The following is an 11,791-nucleotide window of genomic DNA, read 5'->3' as shown; positions in this document are numbered from 1 at the left end:
TTTCGGCTCACATTTTCTTTTTTGAGAAAAGGTTCTCCCTTAACCAGGGCTCTCTGGGGACAGGTGTGGTGGCACAGAGTCAAGAGTTTCCTACAGCAGGAGGTAAAGGTCCAGGTGGAAGTGGGTGTCAGAGCCCTCATTTAAGCTGGCGTGGTTGGACTTTCTGTCTTCAGTCCTCCCCCCTCCAATTTGTTCTCCATGCCATGGCAGAAATCTCCTTTTCTAAATGCAGATCAGAGAGTCCTATCTCCTGACTTCTAGCCATGGTGTGGAAGAAGCCCCTGGGCTCTGCCTGAGGCCAAGCAGCTACTACAGATGAGTGAGGCTAGGGAAGTGCCTGTGCTGTTCAGAGTGGAAAGCGTCTGTGTCCATTGGACGGACTTACCACTCCAACTTAGTCAGAGTAATGTCCTGGGCAACCCAGGATGACAGGCTAGAACAAGGAAACTAGTCTGAGACTCCAAAGTCTAGGAGGCAGGGTGTGGGTTTTACCAAATGAAGAATTAAGATACATAAATCTTTAAGCTGAGACTCCCTGGTCAGAGGTCTAGTAATTCCTCTTTCCCTCTCCATGCAATCAGGATGAATTGGTAGCCACCTACAAATAACTTCCTAGTATCTAGGGCCCAGGAGAGAGGATCGCTTCCCTTAGAGAGCTTAAACATTTAAATGAGATAAAACATACATGGGAAATGCAACAGAATGGAATCAGTGTTGATTTGCCTTTTGCACAAGGAAGGACTTTGATGGAGATGTGGTTCTTATAGTTGATTTTTACATGGTGGGTCCACAATCCAACCTTGAGGATTTATGACAAACTAATTCTGCAACCTTGACCTTGGTCTTTCTAGGTTAAATCAGAGATAATATCCAATCCTTAAGCAGCATTTGCTATGGTCTAGGTACTTGACTGTTTCAAGGCCATTTCTCACTGAATCCTCACAGCAACCCAGAAAAAGATATATTACTCCTGCTTTTGGAGTTGAGAAAACAAAAGCAGAGAGAGGTGAAGGAACTTGCCTAAGGTCGCATGGACCAACCCCCTATGACAGAGCAGAGCCTTGAACCAGGCTGGAAGGACCCCACGCTCTTAACCACTATCCTGTACTTCACAACTGGGGCCTTAGTTTAACATTCAGTGCATACAGAACTGCAGTATTGGCCTGCGTGGGTCCCAAATGGATTTCAGTTTGCTCAAATCCAGGGCGACCTGAGTGTTTTGATGGTTCTCCTATCCCAACCCCATCCTAACCCCTTTATAGCTCAATCTTCCCTTGTCTCCATATTATTTACTCAGAATCTTATTTGCATTTGCAGAGGAAGCCGCAGGTGGAGAACCTGGCAGGAACCTTAATGAAGCCAGGTGGGACACATTTAAATGGGAATGTGTTGAACTAACTCATGAAGAGTTGGAGCCAGCTGTCAGCGGGCTTAATGAAAGGTTAACAGGAATCCAGCAATGGGTGGCTGGGGAGACTCTTTGTCTCTCCAAAGAAAACAAAAAGTTGAGAAGTGAGCTCCCTGGGTGAAGGCAAGATCAGAAGGAGGAAGCCACTTGTAACCAAAAGGCTGGGTCTCAAAATAGAATTTCATTTGGATTTGTCAACATGTTATCACCATTAAAAAAAAAAAAAGGCATCGTGAATTTCTCAGCTCTCTGAACATCAAAGGACAGCAAAGAGAAGGATGCTGGAGTAGGATGAATGCTGGTATTGTTATGAGGGTCTCGGGGCGTGCTGGAGCTAGCTGCTTGTGAAACAGAAGATGCGTTTATTTTCCATCTGAGTTGGAAAGGTGCTGTTCTGCAGTTGTGTGCTTTATCGGTGCTGCGTGGGGATTGGGGGCTGGGAGTGTGTCCAGGAAAGATCCCGACACATCCAGCAATTCAACTCTCATGTTTTACCTCATGAAACTGAGGCCCAGATGAGGGGACTGAGTTACCCCAGGCTACACAGAGCCAGAGGGCAGACCTAAACCACGACTCCTGGACTTCTCTGTGTGGCCATGTCATAAAACTGTTCTTGGATTTTTCTAGGTCAACCTGGATCTACCTGATTGTTTACCCTTTTGAGGTCACATTAAGTTCCTGGTGCATGCCAACTCAGTGTTTCTTTCCCTTGAACCATCTTTCCCAGAACACCCTTGACCCTGTGGTGGACTGCCGTACCCAGAAAGAGGAAGGAGAATGTGGAACTGTGAAGGTTGGCTGTTCTGTTCCTTTTTGAAGAACACCCTGTAATGAGGGTGACCAACTTGTCCCCCCCCCTTTTTTTTAAAGATTCCATCCATACTCCTGACAGAGAGAGACACAGCAAGAGAGGGAACACAAGCAGGGGGAGTGGGAGAGGGAGAAGAAGGCTTACCACCAAGAAGGGAGCCTGATGCGGGGCCCGATCCCAGGACCCCAGGATCATGACCCAAGCCGAACACAGATGCCCAACGACTGAGCCACCCAGGTGCCCCACTTCTCTCGTTTTAAAACTCAAGTCCCACCTGCTGGGAACCCCTTCAGGAACCCCTAATGACTATAGCATGTTTACAAATCCAGGCAAACTGGGATTATTTGTCCACTGAAGTCTGTAACTAAACCAGACATGGAAACAACCACCCTGAGTTCCTGACTCTCTTGCGGTGATCATTTTTTCTCTGCTATGGTCCAGTCTTAAAATAGACTATTAAATCTAGATGCTAGACCCTTGTTAATCAAAACATGGGGTTCAGACCATATCATGGTCATCACCTGTGAGCTTGTTAGCAGTGCAGAGTGTCAGTCTCCACCCTAGAGACTGGAGTTAGAATCTGCATTTTAACGAGGTTTCCATGTTATTCGTATGAGCATTAAAGACTGAGAACTGGCCTAAAGCATTGATTGATTTTCAAAGTCAACTGTACATGGAAATCATATGGGGATTTCAGTAACAAAATATAATGATGTTTGACTCCCCTCTGAGATCCTGATTTTAATGGGCATGGGGGAGACCTGGCTATCAGGGGAGTTTTTAGGTCACCTCAATACGCAGCAATGACTGTGAACCACGATTCTAAAGGGAGGGCAGCTTTGCGCCAGAAGGAAATGTTGCTAATTAATCAGGATAACTTTTGGCCTAAGTTACAAATTTATGTGGGTCTAGTACCCCCACATGATTTTGCTCAAAGAGATGATCAATAAAATTGTTCAAGAAGATCTGAGGAGACATGATAATGACCTAAATGTCCCAATTACTATGGATGAGGCCCATTAAAGTATTAAAAACCAAGATATAATATTTGGTTTGTGGAAAGTGATAATGAGAAAACAGAAAAGATAAACGGAGAGAGAATGTCTGGGGGTCAAGGTGGTGCTATTAATCTTTCAGAGACATCAGAGGGGTAATGGGATGATGCTAAGATTATAAGAGAAACATGGAAGACTGGTTAAGTGGAAACCTTCGTTGCAGAGTAAAGAACTTGGAAATAGGCAACTCTCTGCCCTCTTGTATCTAAAAATAATGGGAGACCCCTCTCAGGGCACAGTTATTCCTTGTCTTAGAAAGATTGTATTCAGCCGCAAGTAAGAGAATACTAAAAAGTGGTGACTTAAAGACTTAATTATTTCATCTAACTAGAAATCTGGATATAGTCGGTTTGAGGGTTGGCTCAGCAGCTTCATGGAAATGAGATATTAAGAGTCTCTGTGACTTCTTTTGGCTCCTTCCCCGTGGTTGCAAGATGGCTGTCACAACTCTGATGTGCCCTCACACAAAAGGATCCCAAACAGGAAGGAAGGATATGGAAAGGAATAGGACTTTTCCCCTAATATGACTCTTACCCTTTATCAAAATTGGAAATCTGCTGTAGAAGTTACCAGAAAACCCTCTCGTATGTTTCATCGGCCATATACTTCACTGGACCACATGCCTACCCTTTGGCCAAGGCGAATGAGATATCTGGGCCTAATTTACACGAATCATGACTCAGCCCCAGGATGTACACATAGCCATTTAGCCAAAACTTACAATCAATCAGCAAGGGAGAAACTGGGAATGGTTGTTGGGTCAAGGACCTTGATTTCTGACACATTCATCCAATGGAAGTATCCTGGGTGTCTCCTGTGTGCCAAAGGGCCCTGTTGGGTGCTGGGGCAGATAAATGATCGGGACAGACCTAGTCCCTCTTCTCTGACGGCTTACAATCTACGGAACCACTTCCATCTGTAATATGCATTTGGTGATTCCAAATGTTTGGATCATTTTTAATGTACCTGAGTAGCAAAAAGAATGGAGGGATATAAACAGGATAAAAAGCTTAGAAATTCCACACACACACCTTCTTGAAGCCGGGAAACTGAACCTCTCATGCAGATGTCAGGCATCAGTAGAAGAGTGAGGCAGATATATTCAGCCCAGGTCAGTGAAGAAAATTGTGACAAAAATTCTTAGCTATGGTGAAACTTTGTAAGTCTGTCAGAGAGTAGGCAGCTAGGAGTAAAAGTGCAATGATAGAGTAAGGGAAATAACCTCTGCTGTATTTCTACGTGCTTTCCTACTTTTCTAAAAGTTTCCAAACCCACAATACTGTCAGAGCAAGAGCACATCCCTATTTGATAGGGGAGAAAAATGGAAGCTCAGAGAAGTAAATTCACAGCCTGTGTTCCCACCATGGTGAGTGAAACAGGACTAAAAGCAAATGTCCTGATTTCCCCTCAATCCAATGAGGTATTTTCATGGGGTGCCCACTGTGTGTATGTAGTTTTGTGCCTGAGCCTAATAACAGCACTAGAAGTCATCCCTAATATTACTTGAGCCCTTTCTGGATGTCAGACTCTACCCTAAGCCCTTTACAGGCATGATTTTTATAGAATCGTAAGAATCTCTCTATGAGGGGGTTGCCAGTTTTATCCTTGTTTGACGGCTGAGGAAATGGAAGTTCAGATTCATAAAGTAGGTAGTCCGCTGCTGCACTGGGGTTCAAACCCTGGAGCAAACCCTTCAGAGCCCACGTCCTCGACCCCGGCACTCTGGACCTTCCAGGTGTATGAAGGGCCTTAGTGAGCTCTTCATGACTCTACTCCCTTGTGAGGTAGACAGGATTGCACTGGGGATCTTAGGTTCAGGGTCTTCCCTTTCTAAATCTGTCTGATTGGGCCAACCTGGAAATGGATGGGGGAGTGTGAAGGGCACAAAGCCAGAGGGTCTCACATTCTTGAAGAGACTCAAGTTTAGCCTTACTTAAATGGGCCTATTTGGGCTCAGAGATTAATCAGGATCTGGCACTTAACTTATTCCATGAGTGTGGCTCCCTCGCCCTTTAAAAATGTACCTGAGAAAAGAGAAAGCAGAGGGCCTGGGTCCCACTCTCCCGCAGAGCCCCTGATCCTGTCTTCCTCTTCCCTGCCTCACCCTCATGCTGCCTCTTATCTTTTCTCTCTACCCTGTTTATCTCTGTTCCCTCCTCAGCTTCTTTCCTTCCCTTCTCTGGTCCCTCTGAGATGTGTCTTATCTCCCTTCAGCAGCTCCATCAATAAAGTCCTATCATTTTTTTTTTTTCTTCTGCTTCAGGATGCCTCAGCATCATTTTAATCTGTTCCTCTGAGCTTTGCTTTTCAATCTCTTCCCAAACTTAATCTCAGCCCCTTCTTCACTTAGATGAAGAAAAGGCCAGAACAAGATTACATTACCTGACAATACCTTCTGGCTTGGGGATCAAGATGATTAGAAAAGACAGCAGAGTCTTGCTTCACCACCGTGCCCTGGGTATGCTGTAGTGAGAAAAGTTTTTTAATTAACCTAAGACTCACCGTCAATTAATGCTATAACCTCCACCGCCAGCCCCCTGCTTTTTTGCGTTGCTTTTTTTTTTAAAAGAATTGTTGAAAATTTTGCAATGTGTAGGTGTGTGGAAAGAGCACAGGTCTTGGAGTTAAATGGGCTAGAGCCCAAAGCTGCTCTTGCCCAGCGGGTGGCCCAGGACAAGTTGCTTGCCATCTCTCAGCCTCAGCTTGATCATTTGTAAATATGGGATAGTCATGGGAGCGTCCTTACATAGCAATACCAGAAAAGCAGTTGGCCCAGTGCTTGGTACAACTCTATGACTAGAAGGCACTGTTGTTAGCTCAGGTCCACAGCCCTAGTCAGTGTAGAGTTATAAGTCTATGTTAACTGGAAGATGCTGGCAGGATCTGCAGAGTTCCGCACTGAGGATACATATGGTGCACTTGCAGAACTGGAATGTTGAACTTGTAGACTTCTGGTCTACCTCAGGAGCTGCACGTGTGTCCCCTGATCTGGGTTCTCATACTTTAGATGGCCTAAGACCTATCTGAGAGTATGTTAAAATGCATTTACTTGGGTCTACCCCCCAGAGTTGCTGATTCACTGAGTTGGAATTGGGCCCTGCTACCTGAATTTTTAATGATCTTGGTAGATATCTGAAGCATGGGGCAATGGATCCTCTGAGAGTGTGTCTCACAGGTTGACATGTAAGCAGCTGTCATGGTAGATTCCTGACCACTCTGCCCTGACACCTTTTCCTGGATTCTGATCCTGTTTTTACCTTCCTTTGTCTTCAGATCCTGTGCCCTGCTCTGGTTTTGCTCTGATTCTGTCCTTTCTTGGTTCACCTTTGCCAGCCCCAGAACAGTCTCACCCTCTGGTTCATACCTTCAGCTGCCCCTACCTGCCTGAGCTTTGGCTCTGGCTTAATCTTGTGTTCCACACGAAACTGTTCCAAAGTGACCCTGTCACTCCTGAAGCTTCTATGCACTAGTTATGGCTGTCATTTGCCATCGTCTCCTGCTCTCATGCATGCTTTTTGTACTCGCCACCCCTCTGGGCTTCCAATGGGATGAAGATCTAGAAAGATGGCAGGGGCACCATTTTGAATTTGAATCATAATTTTAAAGCACCAGAAATGTGGAGACTGGACCCTGCACTGAATTTTTATTGCCCCTAAGATGTATGCTGGGTTACTTTTCATTTCAATTTTAAATCCACCTCATATATCTTGGTTCATTGTGGGGGTGTTTTCATCCCTGCCAAATGGTGAAGAATATAAGAAAAAGGTGCTGGGTTCTATCTGGACTCTTTTTTTCTTTTTACATTGTGGATATATAGGTAGATAAATAGATATATAATTTTTAAAAATTGTGGAGAGAGAGATATATATGTACACTTAAATATATGTATACTTAAAATGGGTAAAATGAAAAAATTCATTAAATGATATTTATTTATTTATGTTATTTATACTGTTATTTATATATATATATATATAATATGAAATTTTTCGTTTTACCCATTTTAAGTATACAAGTCAGTGGTATTAATTATATTTATATGCTCTACAACTATTACCATGATCTATTCCCAAAATGTTTTGTCATCCCAAACAGAAACTCTGTAACTATTAGGCAATAACTCTCCATTCCCTGTTCCCTCAGCCCCTGGTGATGACCATGTACTTTTTTTTTTGCCTCTATGAATTCCCCTATTCTAGATATTTCATATAAGTAGCATTGTACACTATTTGTCCTTTTATATATGGCTTATTTCACATAGTGTATGTTTTCAAGGTGTGTCTGTGTTGCAGCATATATCAGAACTTCATTCCTTTTTATGGATGAGTAACACTTCACTGTAGGTATATACAACACTTTGTTTATCCATTCGTCTAAAGATGGACACTTGGGTTGTTTCAGTGTTTTAGCTGTCATGAATAATGCTGCCGTGAACAGTGGCATACAAGTCTTTATTCAAGTACTGGCTTTGAAATTTGTTGGCCACATGCCTGAGGGTAGAATTGCTGGGTCAGATGGTAATTCTGGGTGTTTAGTTTTTTGAGGAGCCATCCTGCCATTTTCCACAGTGACTGTACCTTTTTAAGTTCCCACTAGCAATGTATGAGAGTTCCAATTTTTCTATCTCTTCATCAACACTTGTTCTTTGCCTATTTGAAAAAAATATATGGTCATCCTAGTAGGTATGAAGTGATATCTTCTGGTTTTGATTTACATTTCACTAATGACTACTAGTATTGAGCATCTTTTCATATGCTTACTGGTCATCTGTACATCTTATTTGGACAGATGTCTTTTGAAGTCCTGTGATCATTTTTAAGTTGGGTTTTTGTCTTTTTGTTGTTGAGTTGTAGGAGTTCTTTATATATTCTGGATATTGATTTCTTCTCAGACATATGATTGGAAAATATCTCCCATTCTATATTTAGTCTTTCAATTTCTTGATAGTGCCCTTTACACAAATGTTTTTAATTTTAATCAAGTCCATTTTGTATATTGTTTCTTTTGTTGCTTGTTATCTTAGTGTCATATCTAAGAATCTATTTCTGAACAAAGTCACGAAAATATACCTCTTTTTTCTTCTAAGAGTGTTTTGGTTTGGTCTTATATTTAGGCCTTTGGTTCATTTTGATTTGTGTGCGGTATGAGGTAGGGAGTCCAACTTTATTTATCTATTTATTTATTTTGAATGTGGATGTCCCACTGTGCCAGCACCATCTATTAAAGAGATGTTCCTTTTTGCCATTGAATGGACTTGGAATTCAAGCTTAACTTTATTTCTTTGAAAATACTATGCATGCTTATCTGATATTCCACTCTTTGGGGTCTTTTGGGCTCTGTTTTTGTTGTCTTTTGTCTTGTCATATTCTTACTCATGGTGTCTTAATTTCTTGTCTGCCTGGCTATCTTGACTGTATAAAGGTATTGCATTTGGTACAATTTACATTTATTTGTAGGAATAATTTGAGTCCTAGCATATTGTGATCTTTTCCAGAAAGAACTTGCATTTGCTATATTGTGTGTTATCAGTCTAGGACCATCATAACTCAAGTCTACTGCTTCAAGCTCCATGGATTACGTCGATGACTTGAAGTCAGGTTGTAAGCTCCTGAGAGCCCAGAGTTCCTACTGGTTCACCCGTATCCTGAGGGTATAACCCTTTTTGATCTAGTTCTTTTTGATTTAGCTAATACTAAGAATGGTTTATCAACTTCCCTAAATTTGATGAGTTCTATACCCTACATTTTTCATCTAACTTCATGAGGCAGCCAAAACCACAATTTAATTTTGTAGATATATTTTTCCAGATTAGAAAACACTTCCAAAACAAAGGCAACTTTGAGTTCTAGAGTTCCTTTCTGATTTAGCATGTTCTTTCGTTTTAGGCCTAGTGATTTTTCATTATTTTGTTAGCTCTTTGCTATTTTATTTTATTTTTTTAAGTTTTTATTTATTTATTTGACAGAGAGCGAGAGGTCACAAGTGGGCAGAGAGGCAGGCAGAGAGAGAGAAGGGGAAGCAGGCTCCCTGCCGAGCAGAGAACCTGACCTGGGCCTCAATCCCAGGACTCTGACTGAGATCATGACCTGAGTAGAAAGCAGAGGCTTAACCCGCTGAGCCACGCAGGCACCCAGCTCTTTGATATTTTAAAGAACACTGAGAAGCATTTTGTTTGGGCTTCTGTGTCTTCAATGGTTAGCCCAAATTACCCAATGAACATTTTCAGAACTCATTGGTCTTAAAAATGTATACTTCCCCAATAGCCTTGCCAATGCTAATCATTACCAAATTTATTAATAAAACCATTTTCTTTGAAACAAAGATGAAAAGAACGAAAATATATTTACTTCTACAATAAGATTCTACTGTCTAATAGTATGCATTGATTTATTTCTAATCCCAAAAGTCTTCTTTCTGGCATGTTGGTACATTTAACCGGAGGAGAACAGAGCAAGGGAGATTTGATATGTGTTACAAACAGTTGAAGAACCGCCACTGAAAAGAGGAAGTAGTCTTGTTCTATGTAATTCCAGAAGGCAAATTTAGGACTGGGAATTTTAAATTCCAGAAATCAATTTCTATCTAACCAAAGGAATGCTTTTCAATGCTTTATTTGAATATGTGGTGAGTAGGGTTTTAGTTACCTAGCATTCATCTGTTCTGATTTCTTTGACACTTCTCTTTCGCCTTTCCATTATTTGTAGTTTCCTTGCACCTGACTTATCCTCTATTCAACCGAGCCTGGAAGATCAGAGCACTGCGTCACCCTACCCTGTTCTCTACACTAATGAGTAGGTCAGGGATGGACACAAGACCCAAGTTAGGCCAATTAGAGCCCCAAGGACCCAATTCCAAGCTTTTTGTTTCAGTTATGCAGGATGTTGATCTTTTCCTGCTGACTGTGAAGAAGAGAAGGGGAGGCTGCCGCTGCCGCTGTGCTTGCACAAACAAGGGCGACTCTTCAAGGGGAAGTGCCGCTAAGACAGGAGAATAAGAAGCAAACCCTGGTGACACTGGTTGAGTCTCAATCATGCCAAGACTGAAAGTATAATCTTAGTTCTTGTGGTATTTTATGAGGAAATAAATTGCCATTTTGCTTTTAATAGCTTGAGTTGGCTTTTCTGTTCTTTTAAATGTAGAAAGTTTTAACTAAAATGGGTAGGAAACTCCATATTCACGATAGTATTCCCATAGGAGGGGATGACCTACCTTCAGAGTAGTTATGGAGGGGACACCCAGATTATGCAAAAGGTTGACTTTGAGAACTTCCAACTCTAAGTTCTTAGCTTCTCCAAAACTCTCCTTTTTTTTTTTTTTTTTTTTTTTTTTTTTTTTTTTTTTTTTTTTTGGTTTTTGTTCTGCCCACCAGACCTCGTAGCCTCAGAGAGGCTCCAAGAACACGGGGTTGGCCACCCCTTGGGGCCATCCCTCACAGCCAAGCAATACAGAAGTTAATACATGTCCAGGCCTGGGATGCATATATAATGGAGAAATCCATAATGTTTAATCCCAGAATGAATGATTTAGAGTCGGATTATTCACTTTGCACTAAATTAAGTTGTCTTATTTAGCCAAAACAAGGCTTCTTGACAGGATTTTCGTCATAGACTTGGCTGAGTAATGAGTTTCTTTGGCAGGATGAATTATTGATAAGACCTTTGTATTATCTGCCTGGCAGATGAAGGAAAACTTTAATTTTAAAAGATGTTCATATTCAGATGTATATGCAGAAAAGAAGTTTTGAATACTGTACTTGAACGTCCCATCACTAACCTTCCTATGATTATTTATGGAACAGGATCCAAGTTATATGACAGTGTTGGGTTATTTTTAGGCCTAAATAAGTAATATTCCCCATCTGTGGATGGAAACGTTTTCTCTCCTTTTGTTGTTATAATTCTGTATGTTTAGATCCAGATGTTTAACTTATTTTAGGAAGTGGGGAAATTTCTTTTCAAGTCAACTGAAATACCAAATACTTAATAATGATGACTTACATTTTTATGATGTGTTTAATTTTGTCAAATGTTTTCACATCAACTTCCTCCATGTATAATAGTTAATTAGCACTTAGAAATGTACCAAGCACATTACAGGGATTATGTTATTTAATTTTCACAAAACCCTACAAACCAGCTACTATTATTATCTCCATTTTATAAAGACATTGAAATGTTGGCTGGGTAACGAGCTTGCCCAGAGTTACAAAGACTCACACAGAGCCAGGGTTTAAACCCAGATGTTCTGGCTTTGGGCTCAAGGTTTTAAACCATAGCCTAAGCAATATATCGAATGGTTATTGAAGATGTAATAGGGTCCTCTGCATGGGATGCCACATCTCTTAAACATCACATTGGCAAAGGTCACCACTACTTTGTGGATCACCTCCATCCCCTTTTCATTCTAGAAGAATCTCTCAATTTTTTCTTTGGCTTTACCCATTCTGTTTCGAGGGCCATCACCCCTTCTCTCTGCTCTTCCTGCCATTTCCCAAGTCTGTCAAGGAACATAGGATCC

At 41.5% G+C, this 11,791-nt stretch overlaps 1 long non-coding RNA gene across 1 annotated transcript; it reads left to right on the top strand.

Annotated features, from left to right (window-relative positions):
- Positions 1 to 7,966: 7,966 nt before the first annotated feature.
- LOC123391954 lies at positions 7,967 to 10,377 on the top strand. Its single transcript, XR_006606637.1, has 2 exons — positions 7,967 to 8,924; positions 9,979 to 10,377. It is a non-coding gene; the product is annotated as an uncharacterized LOC123391954 (long non-coding RNA).
- Positions 10,378 to 11,791: the final 1,414 nt, after the last annotated feature.

The sequence above is a fragment of the Mustela putorius genome, unplaced genomic scaffold, assembly GCF_011764305.1.
Source record: "Mustela putorius furo isolate JIRA1106 unplaced genomic scaffold, ASM1176430v1.1 tig00000407_pilon_pilon_pilon, whole genome shotgun sequence".
Lineage (NCBI taxonomy): Eukaryota > Metazoa > Chordata > Mammalia > Carnivora > Mustelidae > Mustela > Mustela putorius.
This window is presented reverse-complemented; position numbering and strand designations above follow the sequence as displayed.